General features: G+C 31.7%; 1 long non-coding RNA gene across 1 annotated transcript; it reads left to right on the forward strand.

The window, feature by feature from the left end:
• The first annotated feature begins 21,274 nt into the window (after window positions 1-21,274).
• On the forward strand, window positions 21,275-23,147 carry LOC123663986. The gene is made up of 2 exons (XR_006744729.1): window positions 21,275-21,380; window positions 22,906-23,147. It is a non-coding gene; the product is annotated as an uncharacterized LOC123663986 (long non-coding RNA).
• The last annotated feature ends 107 nt before the right edge of the window (window positions 23,148-23,254 follow it).

Consider the following 23,254-nt stretch of genomic DNA (forward strand, 5'->3'; position numbering starts at 1 on the left):
GCTAGGCCGGCTGGTCTACATGCAGAGGTATATCAAAACTTTAGATTAGAAACGTACTCTGTGGCTGAAATAAGTCTTATTACATCACTGACATGCTATTTCGGTTCCATGTCTCTATACCAACATATTTTTGTTATCGACAAAAAAAAACTTAAATTCAATGAAACAAATTATTTTTGAGGTAATTTCAATTTCCATTTCCGTAATATTTAAATTCGATTTTTTTATATTTTATGTCAAGTATGTCTATAAATAGACTACCATGCTTTCAGCTTTGGATAATGACCAAAATGCGTATATGAACTTTAATCCCCCTTTTTAACCCTTTTTGATTATAGATGGGCTCTACAGACCAAATTCTAAACATTTAGCTTTGATACTGTTATGAATCGTTAACAAGTTAGAATATGCTGTTTTAAAATAGAGACCTAATTTATATACATCTAATTAAACCTTAATAGAATTGTAACAAATACTTATGTGTATAAAAGCTGGATTAATTTATTGCATTTTTTATTAATCTATTTTAAATGATAAAAAATTCTTATTACTTATTGAAGATTAACTTAAAAATATAATCAAATATAGTTTATACTGTATCTATTGTAATACATGTACAATAAAAGACAATAGCGATAATTATCAAAACAAAGGCTTCAATATTCTAAATAAAGTTAAATTATTCTCAAAGCTCCACACACAACTTGTTCAAATAAACTGGTATCGCATGGAATTCATCAGCGAACCGAACAGTAGCACTTTAATGGACAAAACGAACAGAGTCGCATGTTAGCGCCGACATAAAGTAATAAATTAATAACTCACCTATTCCCCGCACCCCTTTTTCCTTACAGATTTCACGTAGAAAATGTTTTTCCACATTTTCATATCAAATAACATCCCATGGCACACTTAGGTACAACCATTGCACTACACTTTTAACATCACTGATCACTCGAAATCGAACACGATCGAACCGAAATAACAAAAAACATTAACAAAATAAATCTTTTTTAAATCAGTTTTACTAAAGTTTTTTTTTTTTGTGATTTTGAAGGATATTTGACGCGTAAAGTTATAAAGGGTCTCAATAAAGCGTTTGATGACCCTAAAAGTTGCTTTACAACTGAGTGTTGAATGCAAAACTCACAGTTTCTCCTGCGCGAGCGCTGTCGGTATGCGCTTTAGCATGTGTGCGTGTATCTTTACACGATAACACACAAATGTAACCACGCAGGCTGCACGGTTTTTGTCGATGTCCACGGGGCAAGTAACCTCAGTCCCCTTGTATTGTAACTTTGTTAATAAATGTCAAATGTTTATGATAATTTAAATTATTTACGAATTTTATCCACTACATATTTGGAATAGTAAGACCTGTAATATATTTTTTCTGTTTTTTTAAATGTGAGAGAATAAAGTTAGATTTGATAATGTTTTTAACAATCAATAAAAAAAAACAAAAAAGTTGTTTACAAAAAAAAATCCAAATTTCAAGAAAATTAAATTTTGTTACACCACTGTTTCTCTCAAGAGAAGTTTTTCTGAAAGCTGCTGGTCGATGTCCCGCTAGCGAGACTCAAGCTCCGCTTCTTTGTCCTTTTCTTGCATCGCATTTAAAGAACATATGAGGGAGACAACCATATTTATGTCTTTCTGTATGAATTTGCAGAACTTGAAGTGGCTTTACTGTGGAATTATTAAAGATCAAAATTACGGTCGTGTAAGTAAAAACCAGCCCATTTCGAAAGGTTCTCAAAACTGGATGTTGTTTTATAGAAAATTGTACACTTTTAGCGGTCGGGTTCGAGATGTTACCGTATCGTTCGTTATATAGGAATAGTAGGCTTGATGTATAACACTACTAGTACAGTTTTGTCATCTTGATTTAGACATATTTTACATAAACTGAAATATATGTGAAAATAAAATATTATTATAATAATATATATTTATTATTATTTAGAATTAATGGCTTCACTAGTGCCAAGATAGCATAGATAATTTCGCCAATGTCACGTAGGATAGAGAAGACACGGAGGAAATTCTTCGTTGAATTAGAGGTTAGAACCTCAATAGAATTTAGAAAATTGCCAGATTATTAGTTATCTTAGATTAACCTATAATCTAAAAAAAACTATTATTTTGATACATGTTTATTGATAAACTAAAAAGTATGTTAATAATGTTTTATAGTAATATTTAGCAATAAACAGGCCAAGTACGAGATCGCAACATATTCAATACATAGAAATATGATTGTTTCAGCTTTGTAATTTCATTTTCTTATTTGTCGTTTATAGTTTGTTGGCCTAGTGGCCATCGTGCCTCGGAGAGAACGTCAAGCTGTCGATCCTGGTTGTTATCATAGATACCAAGTGGATTACTAAGACCAGATTCTTATGATATATGTATGGTATAATTCAATAATCTTATTATGATTGACTTTTTTTTATATCACTAGGTCGGCAAACAAGCGTACGGCTCACCTAATGGTAAGAGATTACCGTAGCTTATAGACACCTGCAACGCCAGAAGCATCGCAAGCGCATTGCCGACCCACTCTCCAATCCCCCCCAGGAGCTCTGGTCACCTTACTCACCAACAGGAACACAATACTGCTTGATTGATGAACAGTATTATTTTGCTGTGATCTTCTGTAAGTTCGAGGTACTACCTCAGTCGGGCTGCTCCATATTTTGAGCAGGAAATTCCTGCTGTGCCTCAGTTGACTTTTAAAATAAGATTATCTTGTACAGATGACTCTATGTATATTAACCAATGACCTAATTATTACAATTTTATATTATTTGCGTAATTTATTTGTTACTCACGATGATCTACCATCTCTTTATTAGCTAATACTCTATCCTGTGGTTTTCTGGGAGAGATCTGGATTGGTAGAAAGAGTTAAGACCCGTAGTTTTACTAAAATTATATTTATTTGAATTTATTTTTAAAATTAAATATTAAAAAAAAAATTATTATTTGTTTGAGATATTTTTAGTTTTTACATCTGCAGACATTATATGTTATGTATTCAATAAAAAATGTAGACATAGACGCATGTATTGATCAGTACCATTTATAATTTTACTGATGAATTCTACAAGTTATTTAAAAACAATCTATTCAAATGTTAAATTTACAATCAAGAATCTTAAATGAGCATTCTTAAGTTGTCGCATTATGTAATAGTACTTCTGACAAAATGGTGTCCCACAGATACACTATAATTTGTTTAACTGATAATTTAAATAAAAAATTAGGTAACTGTTTTAAGTCTTTATATACATTTAACGAGATATCAGAGGTATTCAGACACTATATATTATTTATAAAAAATACGTTTACATAATGTTATCGTTTGTTGTTTACTTGTGGATAGTTTTATATTGTTACGGTAATGAGATTTTATTAATTTACGAGGCACTAGTCATATTTAAATTGGATGTAAAATTAGAGACAGAATTTATTTATTTATTTATTTATAGAACACCAACAAAGTATACACCAAATTTCAAGTACATATACAATAACAGTAGAGTCTGAGTGTAACTTTAATTATAGGTGATAACTACATTAAATTTGAGTAACATACACTAATAACACACATAAATAACATACATATGACAAGAACTTAAGATAGTGTTATACTATAGAAGCTAAACTATACGCGAGGGAGCATTTTCTTCTATTTATTTATACAAAAATGTTAATTAGTTTAAGTACTAAATTCCTTTTAAAATTGCTAGCTATGTGTAAGTATTTATTGTATTGCTCTGAATAAAGTGTAAAAAAATAATGATAATCAATTTGTATAAATATTCACATAGAGATCTTATACTCGTATATGAAACAGTTCATATTAGTATGCAGATTTCACGTCTTTGATTTTATTTACAAATAACATAATTTCTGAGTACGTACAAGCTACTTTCGATGAATAATAAAATTCTAAAGGGACATTCCTTAGTCGTTCTGTCTCTTTCTACGGTATGTAAGTCGCGTTTAGTAGAAAGAGACAAATGCCGAAGGAAGTACGCTCTTATCGTTCATTCCACGAATAACTTTCCCATAGATTGTGATGTTGTATGGTTTGTACCTTAGAATAAGAAAATTAACGAAATTGATAAGTAACACAAACAAAATATGCCCATACACATACACACTACACCTACAAAACCGAGAAATATTTTTTTTCCATTTAATTAAATTATAATGAGAAAAAAAACTGTTAATATATCAGTTTACAAGTTTTTAGTTACCAAAATTAATGTTAATAACTTTTAGCAAAATAAATTGAATTCTCGTTACCTATACGAGTACATTTTACTACAAATATTTTTATACTTTATTCTTTTCCTCACAATATCATAAAAAATTGATAATAATTTATTACTTTTTTACTTTTTCTTTACACTAACTTTGCAAAACCAGGAATATGCCTATAATATAACACTATCTATCACAGAAATAGTATATATATAAAAAATAATTTCCTACCCAAACATCCTGTAACGTTTAACTGATTCCATCTCCAAAAGCTTCGGTTCTGTGAATAATACGATTGGAATGCAAAAAGTGTGTCGGGCTCATCTCTGCCTGCATTATTGTAGTTATTCCTAAACAATTCTATTTATATCTACCCTTTATGTCTATAATGAAGCCTATTAACTCAACTTTTATAGATACCTTTTTTGAATTCCTTGGTGGTTTTGCGTAGTAGCGATAGGTTTTTGCACTAATTTGTATAGAGCTTATGGCAAAATTATATCTGTAATAAGCAAAGCCTCAATTTATTATTTAGCTATATTAGTTATAACACAAGTTATAAAAAATATCGTTATGATTTATAGTAGTGGATAAGTAGTCGAAATGATTGCAAGTTAAACCACGAGACATGTCTTACATATAGCACTATACAATTATTAAGTAAAAGTGTATCAATAAATAAATTTTACACAATAATTGTAAATTATTTAAAATAATGAAAATTTTCATCGCCAGATTCTATCTTTGAAACATATAAGCTTTTTTGTGTATTTTATAAGTACATATTTTAATGCTACAACTGGTCGATGTGGATGTCAATACGAGAAGCCTATGTTCAACAGGAGGTTAATATAATGTTGATGATGAATAAAATACTATATTGATTTGAAACAGTTTCTAAGGTGTCCATTTGCTTTTACAATACAATTACGAGTCAATCCCCCTGTTGCGCCGGGAGCGACGACGATGACTCAAGCCAATGATTAAACTTAAGTTTGTCGTGTTGCCAGTTTCTCTATCGTTTAGCTGTTAGAGCTATCATTACGTATTTAATCTGTTTTTTTTAATACGATTGCCTTGAGTAGTTTAAAGAAAAATAAACGAGACGTTTTAATGTCAGTTGCTACATTGTAAGTTAAATTACAAAACTATCGTACTTACTTTTGGCACGAAAGCATTTTTTAAATACTTAAATAATGTTATTTGTTACGATAAATTGTCTTGGGTATAACAAAAATACAGTGAAAAGTCAATGTAACAAAAAACACTCCTAATCCCTTGTCTAGATGACTAGTCATGTAACAAAAGTACTAATTCTTTGTTACTAGACCAAAACGACAATTTCAAAAATTCTGAGTTATTTTTTTTTATAAAACTTAACTTTAACATATTATATGTACTTGGCTAAAACGGATGCCAAAATATGTCGCACTTACATAACTTAGTGAATTAGTAAAATAGTGTAGAATTGCATTCGGCCTGTAAATTCCCACTGTTGGCCATAGGCCTCTTTATTCATGTAGGAGAAGGATTGGAGCTTAATCCACCACGCTGCTCCACTGCGGGTTGGGGGAGTGTAGTATTTTTAATATTAAAAACATAATTATACGTATCCATGTACTAAATGTAAAGTCTAAGAATAACTCTTATCCAAGAAACAAAGAAATAAAATAAACATTTAATTAAGACACTGTTGAAATCTTTTTAAAAAAAACTACCGAACCGTCTCGTTTACTAATCAGCTTAACAGTAATTATTTAAACTTTATCGACCACTTATCGCTAAGTTTAAAGTGGCGCAAATGGACACAAAAATTGCACCGAAGGCACATCCGGCAGCATTCATGTACTACGTACCTGCATTTATTTTGTAATTACTTACATCTCGATGTGAGAACAACGATGCTTTTAATTTATTAATTTTAATTTTTACTATACACCTTTAATTAATATTTTACCCAATGACCTATTTGTTTTTCGTAAATAATTTTTTTTTTTATTATTTTTTTATAACGAACGCAAAAATAAAAATATATTCAATTCAACATGAAACGATCAAGAAAAAATGTGTTTGCTTACAAACGAAAAAAAAACGATTTCAATTACATGGACAAGTAATACAGTAGGTAGACAAAAAAAAATAGTCAAGTAAATACGCATCATTAGATATAGCTCAAAAAGTACTCGACAGATCTCAATTAAATTGAAATGGGAACTGAAATGAACTACACGCACCACCTAACGATTATAAAAAAATCACCGAAACTGGTCAACTCAGTCAAAAGTTTTGAGTACATACACAAAAAATTAAAAAAAAAATGATCACCTGACGGTAAGCGATTACCGCAGCCTATAGACAAACTACAAGCATCACATACGTTTTGCCGACCCTACCCCCAATCCCCCAAGACTTCTGGTCACCTTACTCACCACGGGAACACAACTCTGCTTGAAAGCAGTATTATTTTCCGTAAGGTGGAGGTACTTCCCTAGTCAGGCTACTCCAGATTTTGTGCAGGATAATTCCTGCTGTGCCCTACCTCAGTGCTTTTTGAAGTCGGTTAAAAATGTATGAGCGTACATGCATTAACGCGTGCTATATGTATTGAATGAATAAACTTCTTCTTCCATTAGTTTAATCGATCGCAATTGCAAACATGATTTAAAAAATTAAAAATTATGTAATTCTCCTACGATTTTTCGTAGTAACCGTATCGTGCCCTTCAAATCAGCCCAACCTCCTCCACGCACGTGACATCACGCACTGTATTCAATCATTAGCCCAATTAAAACATTCCTCACTATCACATAGATGGCGATATCCTCCGATACACACCGATATTTGTTTTAAATCAATTAATTACAATTTATTTAATTGATCCTTAATTTGTCAAATTAAACGAGGTTACGGGAAATTAATTTTTTGTCTTAAATTGTCACCATATACCGTTTCTCCATATATTTTAAAGATAAGAAAGATTAAATATACCTTGTTATCGAATCGATTTATTAACGGTGATTATTTAAAATTAAAAATTTTAACTTAAATTTATTATAAGTATAAAAAATAAACATGCAACTAATTACTATTAAACTAATATATAAGTACTGATTTATAAGTTTTATTACCATAATAATTAGTAATAACCAATCGCGCATAATAATATATTATTCGTATATTTCTTCCAACACAATATTCTCGACGCAGTAGGTACGAAGCGTTGATGTCTTTTATATGGGGCGCATCGAATTCCGTTTCTCACGCAACAAAGGCTGAAATCCAGAATTATGCACGCCGAGCCTTATGGCTACAATTTAGGTAATACCCTAGAAGTGCATTAGGTATGTCCATATAGAATTATCTGCTAGATACGTACGGTTTCCAGGTAATCTGATTTGCGCTGATACATGCATAAATCATTTGTTATCGCTTGCTGTTTTCTTTGACAATATCGCTTTATATTATTTATTATTTGAAATATTGTATGAGTTGTACTTTGTAACTTGTTTAGTATATTTTTACATTGAATAAAGTATACTTACAATACTTTATTAGTGATGAATAACAGTAAAAGTTAATTTACTTTAAAGTTAGTTTATTACCACAAATGAAAATGTATAAAGCCATAAAAATCAAAAATATTTTTTAAAAGACAACCAAACAAAATTCAGACATATCAGGTTCACATTTGTATTTTAGTTCACATGATGATTTTTTTTTTTCTACAAAATGAACTCAAAGAATTCTGTTCAAACATGCCAAAGACTGTTGATCTGAAAGTGAAGAAGTCTATGTTTAATATTTTGTACATGTTGAGACAAGTTGAAATTCCATGATTTTTTTTTAAATGACAACCGTCATCAAACACAAAAGCTTTTTTAAAAATATATATATTCTTTTTCTTTTCATATACGTTTTGTGTGATTTTATTTTTGATTGCCAGAATTAATTTTAATTAATGCTTTAAGATTTAAAAAATCTGCATACTTCCCATCATACATTTACGTACTTAAAAATTACAGACACGTCTATACAAAAAGACACAAATCTGTACTAAAGAAACCAGAAAAATAGTAAATAAAAACTTTTTAAAGCCATTTTAATAAAACCCCATGCGATAAAAAAATATATATTTAGTTTAATTATATTTTTATTTAAATCCCTCATTTATGAGAAATGAAACATAAAGACGCTACATTTAAAACATGAATAAATCAAATCCTAAGTATTTATAGCCTGATCTATCCCCTTGTCATTGAACTGCTTCTTTTTCTTTATCCGCCTAGCTAATGTCGGTAATTGGTTACATCATCAGTAATCGGACACCGTGCTATGAAGCAACGAGCAATAAACTTAGAATGATGCCCATAGGCACATCACATAATTTACGATCTGTCTCACCATAGATTGATTGCTTCAATAAATACGCCGCAGGTACAGCAATTTTCTATATTTCGACGACCATTGCCTCAGTCTGCATACCGTCAACATCAAATAATAATAAATAATATCGATAGTTTAAATCTTAATTTACATAACGTTTATTATTGCAACAAATGCTAGTAATATTATTTAATAATAAAGTAATATTTTCATGTAAACGTTACAAGAATATACCAATACCCGGCGAACACGCACCTATTCCAACAATTAATAAAACGATAACAAAAATTTATTTTAATTAATGCTATATAAATTAAATATTTCGTTTCGGTTCAAACAAATTTCGACTAACCGTTATCAGATAGTGAATAATTTAAGAGTATTTCTGTTAATTTATTCGAGTGCACTTATCGCGTATCAATGCTTTAATTTGGAAGTTTGGGTGAATATCAAACATTTATTTATGCGTGACCACGGCTACGAATGCCTTCATGCCCACTCGAATAGTCAACAAAAAGAATAGAATGTTTGCTTATTCATAATTAACACAAGCCTATACAAACAGTAATACTGATTATATAATCTTTGGCGTCAAGTTGTCCTTACGAGAAAAGTATTATAAAAAAAATTAAAGCACGTTCTCGTTAACGTTAAAAATAGTTCTTAAAGAATATCGAATTTGCTCATTTTTTGTTCTATTAAAGTAATAATAAAACTTTGTTGTTTTATAAAACAAACGTTAATTATTTTATTATAACGATTGTGAAGGCAGTCGCGGTACCTCAAATTAGCATATCTTTATTTAAAGAAAGAGCTGTGTGTCTTAAGAACTTTTTGATCTCAATTACGTATAAAATTCACTCCGCCTAAAGCGATTACGGTCAATACATATTTTATGATTATTTATTTGATGGTGTTCGTAATGATTCAATTAAAATTTTAATAATAACTCATACTGGTTTATAAAAGGAATTACTATTGGATGTATAAGTACGTTGTTTGTAAGATATACGTCTTGTTAAATTGTGTATTTCACAAGATAATTAACAAATATATATATATATATATATATATATATATATATATATATATATATATATTGTTTATTTATACTAATTTAAATATATATATTTGTTATTAATAACAGTTTTATGTTAAAATACCTCTCAATCTCAAATCAATACCTATAATGAAGAAAGAAACAGAAGAAACAAATCAGTGAACATGAACTTTAATGTTCAAAATAAAAAATACAGATAACATTGAAGGGCTATTCCAGTCAAGAATAACCAATAAGAATGTTCAACAGCTCAATTCAAATAAAACAATAATAGTTAACATGTGAAAAAGACACAAAACAAACAATATGCAAACAACACTCCCGTAGAATAGTAATGTGTTGAATTTAGCGTGTTCCAGTCAATTTATTTATATTTACCACAGGCTATAATTAGATTCAATATCCTTGTTGAGAAATAGCGTTCGTTGTTAAATGAAAAAATGTGATATAAGTACAACTGTAAACGGAATTATGCTCAACATTCTTATAATAAAATTTGAAAGGCCTGTTCGGCAGGACATAAGGATCTCGAACGTAAGTAACTGATAGGCTTTTTCGGTTGGAAACCAAGAAGGCCTAACATAGGTTTCATATAGATGAACGTTGAGGGTTCTAACCTATATGAAGGATTTGTCGTGAAAAAATAATATGTCATAAGCTTTTCTCTTTTCTCATAAACCTTTTCAGTGACTGATGAAACCCCTAAATTGTGAAGCCCTAGATATTTTTTTTAGTCTGGTATAATGTTTATCAAACGTAGATCTCAACCAAACAGACATACCTTAGCTTACAAAAGAAGGGCTTAACACTGATAGTTTCATAATACAGATCAAAGACTCTCCAGATAAATATTTTACTACTAGACTAGAAATTGTCCACATATAGAACTTAGATAAAAATAATTACGATATCTAATATTTGATTAAGAAAAATGTGTTATAAGATTTTATTTACTTTCATTGTTGATTTTTAAATTGCATACTAATAATCTTACAATATTACATCTTGAAATAAATACAATTTGTATTGATTTCAAGATGTAGTATTGTAAGATTATTAGTATACAAGGTACATAATTATACTAAAATGACATTTTTTTCAATTTTTTTTTCTGTCTGTCTATCTGTCTGTCCCTGCTAATATCTGAAGTGGCTGGGCTGATTTTATCGAGATATTCACTGGCAGATAGCTGGTGTAATAAGGAGTAACTTAGGCTACTTTTATTTTAGAAATCTTTTTATTTTATGATTCTACGATCTAAACAATAACTTTTTTGTAAAATTTTAGGCGGATGAAGTCACGGGCACAGCTAGCAAGTTATAAAATTACGGTAATTCAGAAATGACTCATAAAAATATAAATATAATAAATCTATAAAACTGTCATAATAATATAACTTCATTAAAAAAGGAACATTTTAAGAATGATATATTCCTACAGGATTACCAGAAACAATAAGTTTCCATAAAAAACTTCTTAATCATTCTTCGATCCGGTCTTTGTCTTATGCAATGTCGTTGCATAACCCGACCGGTCTGTTCAGGGCACCCGCGAGACACACTGTCTTGATGGTAATTAAATTAAAGAATTTGGCACATACATTGTTATTTAATTTAAAAAGTGCGTGCGTACAAAGTACACATGTCAGAAGTGTAACTTCTTTGGTAAACTATTTTTTTAGTCTCGTTTATATTTATACAAATCTAAAGCTTTAGATTTCCGTTCCAGCACCATCTAGTTAGTTTGCAATGTAATACTATCGATATTAATCTAAAAACCTTTGTAGTTTCTCTAGTACACGCTAGGTGGCTCTGTTGTTCGACAAAAACGTTGCACACCGTCTTAAAGCTAATATTATTATTATTGCGTTTCATCCATAAAAATTTATACTCATGCGCCTACAGAAGTTACACTTCAAAAAGTATTAGAATATTAAAGAAGGGAGTTTTTATTTGCATCGTTATTTAGTAGTAGTACTATGGACTTATTTAACATCGGATAAGTGTAATAAACTTTTAGTGTTTATAAAGTTTTATTTACTTAATTATGCTTTATTGCGCTATCTTTCTTAATTTTTTTTTTATATCATATCAAAAATCAACCATTCCAGCGGAGATCGAACCTACATCTGCGACTGACCGTGTCGGTTCTGAAAAAAAATGTAGTAAATAAATATAAATAAATATCATATACACACACGGTCGTCTGTTGCTATAGTAAGCAACTTAATGCTTGTGTTACAGGTAACAGCCGACTAAAATGCCGATCGCCTTAATACTAAAGCATTCTGACCCACTCATTCCTCTCTCTCCAGAAAATCTTGAGACACAAAAAATCGACCCTTGGTAGGTGTGCAAAATTAGAAATAAAGAAAATAAAAGAACTATGGTATATAAAACCAATTATGTAAATTGGCATAAAATAATTATTGCTTAAAGAAAAAAATTAGGAATTAAATTAATGCATCAAAATTATTACGAGTTCAAAATAATAATTCAGTTTTCATACCCGTGAGTATTGATTCAAACTTCGCAGGGCGCCATACAATGACCTACTAAGAAGTTATTTATGAAAGGTCTAGATTTCTAGCATTGTTACTACCAGCCTAGACTACTGGCACACTCAAATCCTGCCTTACGTCGATATTTGTCAAATGTTTGGCGTTTAATTTGGCTACTTTACGTTTACTGAAATAAAAACTGAAATTTTTGTTCACTGTATTTTTGCTTTAGCTATAGGTATCTTTCTAAAACATAAAACAACTCTCAATACGTCGTTTTTTTTGGACAGAAATTTTATATTCGCTATGGACTTAATAATAATACATTTTAAAAAAATTCCGCGCTCTTTGAAAAATACACAATAACAATTATTATTGTCGTGCAATGTGTCCTTTAGTTCCTTATTCCATGAGATGTACTCGAAACAGTGTATTTGATGGCGACAATTTAAAATATGAATTAATTAAAACAAAGCATTTATCATATTTTAACGTTTAATGAATTAAACGGTTTTATATTAATTAAAATGTATTAATTGTCATGTTAGAATTCTTACGCGGAATTAAGACGGTCTTATTTGAAAATTTCGAGACATCACGTTAATTTGTAAAGGTAAAAAAAATTACATGTACTAAATTGCACGTTTTTAAAATGACCAGATCTAATTTTCTTAAATCGTGTAATTATTCCGAGACAATTAATAGCGAATTACTAAAATGACGCGGTGTGCGGTAGCGAGTCTTTATAACGAGTTGATAATATTATGTTACATGAACGAAACATTTCCACTGTCCGACAACCATTGAACTCTCTATATCGAATTAACATTGACAGTGTCTTATATAACAAGACCTGTATGTATTACATTAAAAATGTAACGAAATAAAAATGTTAGTAATTTTATGCAACACACAGCTCGAAGATTATGACGTGAGAAAATAGCGATTAAATTTTTTACTACTGTTTAAATTACATAAAGACTTCTTTGCAACAATAAAATCGACTTATAAACAATATAATATTATTATGTTTAAAAGTAGAGATTGAATCGAGTGACGTTTTGTCAAACATCCAGTAACGTAATAAAATTATAATATAAATTGTATGTCTTTGAATACTTACTAATAACACATATAAGTTTTAAGAACACAAATGGTTAGTTTGTATTCTTTAACTTCAAAAAAATAACTGACGACATAAAAAAACTGACACAAAATATTAAATTTCATCATTAATCAATTCAATCAATATTCTTGAAACAGATTTTAACTTACTTCAAATTATACTTTCTATATTTATTATTGCCAGATTTAATGTTTAAATATTTTGCATAATTTTAATTTTAAAACATGTTATCAACTTAAATTACTAGATTAAAATTGTATAAGTTATTTAGTGTGTTTTAGTTAGTAAGCTGAATAAGTAGGTACATAAATAAGAATAAAAATTTACTCGAACATTGCTCAATAATTTATCATATACGAAATCGTATCTTCAAAGAATCCTTTGCTTTGTCTTTATATTTTTATTTCCTTCCACCGTCCAATTACGAGGTAGATCGTGCTCGGTCACGTCGCAATATTTTACTCTTGTCAATTCTACAGTTTTCCACTATCACCTCTTGCATCGCTCTTATTAAACTCGAAACAATATATTTGATATTGTAAATATGTTCAATTATGATCTTAAATATTAATAGTTGCGACTGAACTGTGTGACTTTTGTCTTTTTGTAAATAGATTTGGATAAAACTATAATTTTATGATGTCTATTTATATCAGGCACACGTTTTGGATACTCTCCCTCTTGTCGGTCCCTCATTTCTGAGGATCGTGGTCAGTATCAGGGTTGCATCTGGAGCGGATGATTTGCCTCCACCGATCTCTGTCCATGGCGTCTCTTACGACCGTGTATAACTTACTGGCAGATGAGTTTTCGACCTGGTCTGCCCATCTCGTTGGTGAACGACCGCGCGATCTTTTGCCGTCCGTGTTCCCAACCACAATCAGTCTCTCCAGATTTTTATCGGCTCTGCGCAACGTGTGGCCGAAGTACGACAAAATACGCCGTCGGCATATGGTGGACAACCTGGTTTTGATATGGAGCTGGGCCAGGATCGAGGCATTAGTGCGTTTCGCAGTTCAAGGTATTCTCAGCATTCGCCTCCAGCACCACATTTCGAATGCATCAATCCTTTGCCTTTCTCGGGCCAGGATTGTCCATGTCTCAACTCCATACAGGAAGATAGGGAATACAAGGGCTCGTACCAGCCTGGTCTTGGTTCTGACACCGATTCCCCTTTTCTTCCAAATGTTGTTCAGACGCGCCATAGCATCCTTTGCCATCCCAATACGCCTTCTTATTTCGGGGACACAACTGCCGTTATTGCAGATTTGGGCACCTAGGGAAATGTAGCGATCGACGGTGTCAATGCCTGGAATGTTGAGAGTATCTTTTGATAGGATTCCGGTTCGATCCACTATCATAACCTTGGTTTTCGTTCGATTTACTGCAAGCCCCATATTTAGACTTTCTAACTCCAGCCTATGGAAAAGCTCTCTCATATATTCTACGGATGTTGCGAGAAGAATGGTGTCGTCAGCATACCTGAGATTTGATATAATTATATTGATTGGTCTTTTTCCACCTATAGGAAAACCTTTCCTCCAATTTTCAATCGTCTTTCTAATAATGTACTCTCCGTATATGTTAAAAAGTGCGGTGAACAAAATACAACCCTGCCTTACACCTTTCTTTGTTTGGAACATACTGGAGCATTCCGTACTAATCCTGACGAAAGAACGGTTTTCAGTGTACAGATTGTGAATAAGGGCAACGAGGTGTTCCGGAATTCCCATCTCAAGTAGCACACTCCACAGATCGGCCCATTGGACGCAATCAAAGGCTTAAGTGTAGTCAATGAAGCATAGGACCACAGAGCTATTTAATTCTCTACTATTCTCAATGATTTGCCGAACGTTGAGTATCTGCTCCCGTGTTCCTCTGCCTCTCACAAATCCTGCTTGTTCTTCGGGTATTTGACGGCTCAAAAAGTAGTTCAGGCGTCGGTTAATCACATGGAGGAGGATCTTGCTCGCATGAGATATTAACGCTATCGTCCTGTAGTTACCAAAGTCTCAGTTTTGGATACATTGAAATAAAATTTTATCTTAATCAATTTCGTTTTAAAAACATAAAAATAAAACGGTGGCAAATGGAATTTAAATCCACAGCCGTTGCAATATAGTCGTTGAGAAACCATTTAGCGAGAAAGTCATAAAATTCGTATATTTATGGACCAGAAAATTGATAGTCGATTTGGGACATCCAGAATACTTAAATATTTTTATCGCCAGAAAAATGGTTTATATGAAAAGAAATGTAATTATTAAAAGCAATTTATAGTTTAATAATATTTATCTGCATTTCTAATGTTATAAATTTGTGGGTATGGAAGTTCCCCCGACAAAACGATTCATTATTGCTCTTCCTACAAGAACTATTGTATAACAGTGAATACATTTTTCGTCTTACGCTCATATTATGACGAAAGATAACCGACCTAGCTAGACTATTAAGGTAGTAGAGTTTGTGTAGTAATCTTGTTGTATCTGATAACTTTTTATAGTGCGAATTATATAGTATTGTCTTGGCAATATTTTAAATACTAATATTCTTATTGATATGATAGGATGACATGGACGACATGATATATGATTAGACTAGCTTTGCGCGCGACTTCGTCCGCATGTAGTTTAAACAAATTATAGTTCAGTTCGCAGAGTTACAAAATAAATAAATTTGTAAAATAAAAGTAGCCTTAGTTACTCCCTATTACATCAGCTATCTGCCAGTAAAAGTCCCGTCAAAATCGGTCCAGCCGTTTCAGAGATTAGCCGGAACAAACAGACAGACAGACAGACAAAAATTGTAAAAAAATGCTATTGTGGTATATGTACCGTGTATACATCCATATACATTTAGTAAAAAGCGGTTATTTTAATATTACAAACAGACACTCCAATTTTATTTATTTGTATAGATGATATGATATCTTCTTATGATATGATGTCTGATTTACATTAAATTACTGAACGGTAATTAAATAGCTGTCAGAAAATTTTGATCAAATATTTATTCTTTTAAATTAGAAATAATTAGTTCAAATATACAAAAACACAATTAAAACAAATCCAACTTCGAATAAAATTCGCAAAAAAAAATCAACATTATAGAACAAAAAATAACTTTACATGCATACATAATCCATATCCATACTCCTCAAACAGACGAATGAAAACATATACATATATGTAAATGAAATTGAATATACTATACGTTTTATCTAGATAAGTATAACTTATTAAATATCGGTATCACAAACTAATAAAGAATATTGCGACATAACTCTACGTTTCGTGTACGTAACAAATGACATTTATGATTGATTACTATAAAACTACTTTTTAAATTATTTGAAATGGAATATGCTCTGGATAAAATGAAACTTTATTATGTAAAGCATAAAATTCAAATAAGAATAACGTAAGCAACGCAACGGGGTGCTTTAAAAACATATTTCTTAGCTTTTCGGTTCCGATGTCGTTTGATTTTAGAGATAAAATTTCTTTTGAATTCATTTGAGATATAATAAATTGAACGGTAGTTTATTACTGGAAAGTATGCATGCAACAATAACTTAAATATACATAGATATAAATATCATAATAGCTGATCAAATTTCACTATATAGTTTCTCTTTATTGTTACTCTTTACTATAAACGATTGTGTTTTCTAGACCAATACATATATTATACTTACAAGAGAATGCCTAGAAACTATATGAATTATATAATTTACTAGCTGACCTGGCGAACTTCGTAGTGCCATTTTTTGTAATTTTAATAATTATTTATATAAAAATAAAATATAGCCTATCTTTCAAGTTAGATCAAACCTCACACGGTGTGCAAATTTGATTAAAATTGATTAAGTAGTTTAGGAGTCCATCGCGGACAAACAACGTGACGCGTTATTTTTATATACATGTATTAAGATTTGTTAACCGACAAGCATGTTAACATTTCATATTTTTTAACTATATTTTCGTAGTACAATATTTTATCAAACAAAATATACTTACACCATCTACTTGTATACATAGGCAATTACTAGTAATATAAAACTCATCACCCACTCATCACTTCAGCCCATCGCAGTCTACTACTGCAGGCCTGCCTTTGTCGCACCGAAGACGCTGCTGCCCGTCTTCGGCCTGTGTATTTCGAAGCCAGCAGTTGGATGGTTATGCAGCCATCGGTCAGCTTTTTAAGTTCCAAATAGGTAGTGGAACTGTGTTGTCCCTTAATAACCTCGTACGACACCCACGGGAAGAGAGGGGGTGGCTACATATTTTACTGCCACACAGCAAATTAAAACTAATTGCAATTAATCAAAGTAAAAAATGTATTGTTATCCAACCTCTAAAATATCTCTTTTTATACTGGCGCCAAGTCCAGTAAATTAATAGATAATTAATTAATTGCAGTTATTTTCCCTTTATTGGTGTGCTTATCGACATTTGACGCCCGTCGTAATAGAAAGACGCTATATTGCTCAATACTGCCTTTATGACGGTTTTTTAATACGTTTAGGTTTATGGTTTTAAAAAAGTTAAATAACTTATTGTGCCCATCTAATATAATGATAAAAATAGAAGCTTCCGAGTAGGTATTCATTTTACATACTTATGTTTTTCATATTTATTACATTTCTCATGGTTCATTAACAAGGCGCATCCCTGTTATTTTGATCTTGAATGGTGCTTGATTTTCATATTTCAAAAGAAAATTATAATATGGGCGCGTTGATTGATATGTATTTATTACGTACTTGTGTGGCTCAGTTGACGTGGGCGTTCGAGGAAGTTTTTAACAAGGCCCTAGGAACTCTTTCAGTTCACACGTACTCGTATATTTGTATCATTTCTAAGTCGTCAGCTAACCGCATCATTTCATCAGGTCGTTCATTAAATGTCTACGTTGAAAGTTTAGGTAAAAGAAACTAACAATTAGCCTAATTATTACAATCAACGTTAATAGAATACACGAAACTACTCAGTAGCTTTTTAAATATAATAAATATTATATATTTTATATAAATATATATATATATATATATATATATATATATTATATATATTTTTTCTTTACAATTCTGTATGAAATTACTCTATGTGGCGTACAATAAAGAATAAAATAAATAAAATATATAAAAATATATATATAGCTATGATCGAAAAAAATATTCACTACTACTTAATTTGTAAAAGCCTGTAAATGATCCTTCCTGTGATGTCCTTTTAACTAGTTACGTGTGGTCTTTTTCTCAATATAGGTTGTATAAATTACGCCTCACGATGATTGTCCGCGATGGACTCCTAAACTACTTAAGAGCCATTTCACAATTTTACGCTCTGCAAGTTTAGGTAAATTTGGTCGCATCGCGCGAGTCGTACGAGCCGCGTGATCTTTGTGCTAGTACGTATAGTGTGACAACCAAAAGACCATCGTGATCATTTTCTGATGTATAATAAAAATTATAACTATGGTATAAAATGTTTTTTACATAATTAATTTGTTAAAAATTTCAAGTATGTTATATAACAACAGTCAATAAATTTAAAATAAAATAAAAAAAAAATCAATTTTATGAAACAATTTTTTTAAATTGATTTAGTTTTTTCAGTTTACGAATGAATCTAATATTTACGATATGAATAAAATAGCATTTTATGACATCGACACCGACAAACATATTAATTAACAAATAACAAGACAAACAGATTGAAATGTCTATTTGTATTGATAGTGTGAGAAAAGAAAATTAAATTATACATTTGTTTACAGAAATTATCATTATATTATTTTACAGTCATTTTCGTAATATGTTTATTTTATTTATATTTTATTATGAAAGTATCAAATGCGTTTTATCCGCTATAACAACAGGCGCTTGGCGCGTATGAGCGAAAGAGACGTCTGCGCAGAATTTGGCATGGACCTTACCTCTAAGAGCGCTAGCGCTCGACTGATTTACCGGGCTTGATGCGTGGCAATATATACTATCTTTTTATTATTTAATATAAAATGTATTAAAAATAATTACATCTTTTAATTATTTTTTTTTTTTGTATTCCTTAATGATGTAAGTTTACTTTGATGAAGATAGTTCGTTAAAATTTCTTAGTTTTCTAAGAGAAATATCGCTTTTAAAATTGTACTTACTTGGAAAATATTCGTAACTTTAAATTTTTTTTATCGTTTAATAGAGATACAAATGGAATAAAAATCTATGATAGTGGACAACAAAATTATATTCCACATATTATGATATTTTTTTAAAATGGTTTCAACGTAGAGGTTATTGAAAAGTAGGACTTCAAAGTATACATTGCGACCGTTTACCCAGGGAGGAGGCTGATGAAAAGGTTAATAATTTTATACACATAATATAAATCGAAATTCTGATCTGACTATGGACTACAACAAAGGGTGCTCTATTATATTTCAAGAATATAAATTACATTATTGCATCCAACACTGAGATTAACGACGTCAAAATATTACAATTTCGCGGATTGTTACCGATTTTTGTGAAATGGCTCTTAACCGATTTTAATCATACTTGCACACCGTCGGTACTTTGATCCAACTTGAAAGATAGGCTATATTTTATTTCGATATAAACCGTAGTTCGCCAGGCCAGCTGGTATACAATAAAACTGAAATTATTCGAGTTTGAAACAAAAACCAATAATAGGTAATAAATAAGAATCTAGTTTCTTCATAAAATGAATTTTGATTCCCCCTAAGATAAAATTAAGACTGTATCAAACGAATGATGAACTTTAAGATGTTGAAGTGCTTGCAGTTCATAAACCGTCACATCACGTAACTCACTAATCGTAAAAACGGCTCTTAGATGCTGTGTTACGTATTCCGTAATGACACGTAGAATTTTAAAATTATCTAAAACAATGGAAATTATTTTTACTCTCTGTTAAATAAATTATTATTACTCTCATGGCAAATACATGATACATGGGTTCGTTTAGTGTTAGATACAAAATAAACAATTTAGTGCGTAATTTCACTCAAACGTATAACTTTGCATAACAACTTTTTTTTAATTTATAGTCCTACTATACTATAGGATACTTATGAAATAAAAAGTTTTATGATTATTTTTATCGTGTTTCTCACTTGAACTAGTTAAGTAAGTAACCGTGTATATAAGGGCGTCTAACAAATTAAATTAAATTCTTGGAACAACGAAATATTAGGTAGGTACGTAAATAACAACAATTATTTTTGAAAACGATTGTTACAAAAGTCATATCGCTTTATTTCATAATGTCCACTCATTCACCGATCACGAAAAAAACGTTTGTGCTATAATAATATAAAATATAAATGGTTACATATTCATTTCAATCGATATGTCTCTCGCTGTTTATTATATTTACTGCTTTATCCGCCGTCAAGATGACGTTTTGTGGCATACAACGCGCATGCACAGCGGGGTGTCGTCTGCTATGTTATTTGTGTACGAATTTGTCCTCGAATGTACTTGAGAATATCTCTAAAGTTAAAAATAAATAAAGATGTAATGTTTCGTCTTTATTAGACTATATCTTCTTTTTATACAATAATACTTTTTATTTTTAACCCACTTCAAAAAAGGACTGGTTCTTAATTCGAGTGTATTTTTTTAATGTGTTTACACAAAATGAATTAAATGTGTAACCTTATAACGTTTTACAGGTTGTCCCAATTTTGATTATTTTTTAGGTGTGCCGAGATTGGCTCATTACCTGTATAAGTTTCAAGGAGTACTTATCAGTGAGTTTAATTACAAGGTACGCTACCCGGAACGATATACTGTTGATTTCCACAATGTTGCTCCCACGCGCCACCTCGGGAAAGCCCATCACCTTAATGGAAGTAGAACAAATGTCTGTAGTCCAGGATCATCGTGTCCTCGCCCTCTCTTCTGACTTCAGATAATCCAGTATGCTCCACTTAATGTGACTTATTTGTACTTCAAGTTCGGTGAGCTGATGGTCCAGTCGTAGAGTGCGTCAATTAAACGTCGCCAGGTGTAGTATTTGTTGGTAGCCTCCAGTAACCTAGTGATTCCTAGCACCCTTTGCCCCACAGTTACCGCGACCGCTGCCGTAGCCGGGAATAGTGGGGCTATCGGGAACTGAGGGCCGAAATTTTTGGCGCCTATTTTACGTGTTTGGCCCATAGTCACCATGCTGAGCTGGTGGGTTGGTGACCGCAGGGCTGGCTTTGTCGCAACGAAGACGCTACTGCCCGTCTTCGGCCTTTGTATTTGAAAGTCAGCAGTTGAATGGATATTCCGCCATCGGTTGACTTTAACAGTCCCAAGGTAGTAGTGGAACTGTCTTACCCCTTAGTCGCCTCTTACGACATTTATTTTATTTTTATTGCTTAATTATACGAATTAGATATCAAAATATGTTATAATTTGATACAAAATTATTTAAAACGGTTAATTTACCATGTTTTATATTTTTATTTTTGCGGAGCTTGATATTTTGTCATTATCTACGAATGTTGCCAAATCATGTTCACGAGACTGAACTTTGCGGGTAGATGTTGACGGCATTAGAAGGGACCATACCGCCCTACCTCATTTCTCGTATATTTGCTGAGTAAGCACTGGTCACCACTACTATTGTCACTTTCACCCCTACCCCCTTATTTTTCCACTTTCACTCTGTCCAAAACACTCGTAGGCTCGACCCTTCGGTGTCGCCACCGTTTAAAGAGGCCACGCATTAGGGCTATGACCAGGAAGTGGTCTATGTCGAGGCCTACACCGCGGTATGCCCGAGTGTCTAGCACTTTCTTCCTCAGTCTTTCATCCACAATTACAAAATCAATCATACTTCTAGACTCACCCTCATCTCTTGTATACAAATGGATCTTTTTGTGGTCAAACATTGTGTTGGCCACGCAAAGATTCCATTCCAAGCATACTTCAAGAAGGCTTCTCCCATTGTCATTCAGTCTCTCGTCCCCAAACGTACCCAGAACTCCTTTATACCCATCACGCTTTACTCCAACCCACCCATTAAAGTCCCCCAACATCACGATCGGTTCATTTTTTCCACATTTATTCAAGACCTCTCTCATGCTATACCAAAATTCCCCTCTCTTGTTGGGCTTTTAATGACCCACCCCCGCGCAGCTCTTTCGGTGCATAGACCCCAAGGATAAACAACAGAGTCAGTCCAACTTTTAACCTAATCCAGAAGAGTCTTGGGCTTACACATTCATGCTCCATCACACATTCCAACTCCCTGATAGACGCGGCTGGTTTGGGTGACTCTCGACCAGTATGCCGTGTAGGGACCATGAACCATAGTGTCACACCCCTTCATCTTAGTTTCATTGCAACTACTTATTTTATATTAACATTACCTACTACAGAGCTAATCATAAAATCAAGAATAAACACTTGTTTCATTGGTCTCATTATCGACATGAAACGTCCATTGGCTATTTACGGATGTTTAGTTGAGGACGCGAAAATGTTAAAATATGTGCCTTTATACAAAATTAGCCAAGACCATCTAGAATTATTCTTCTCAGCTATTAGGGCAAGAGGTGGATTTAATAATAAACGCAACGTGGTTCAATTCCGAGCTGCTTACAAAAAACTGCACATAAGAGCTAAGATAACAGAAGTTGGAATGTTTGTAACAAGATCGTCAATTTTACGCCATCAAAAAATATGGTAAAGGCAGCACAAATCTCGACAACTTTATATAAAAACGTGGACGCCACAGACAATTAGAAGCTATAATTTGCTAATAAATATTTGAAATAAGTAACTTGCCCTTTTTTCTTTTAAATCCTCGTACGAGTTACAACCTAATCGATTAGTAGAATTTTAAATTTTTAAAAAACAAATAGCAAATTTTAGCTCAATAAAACTTCA

Source organism: Melitaea cinxia, chromosome 21 (genome assembly GCF_905220565.1).
Source record: "Melitaea cinxia chromosome 21, ilMelCinx1.1, whole genome shotgun sequence".
Lineage (NCBI taxonomy): Eukaryota > Metazoa > Arthropoda > Insecta > Lepidoptera > Nymphalidae > Melitaea > Melitaea cinxia.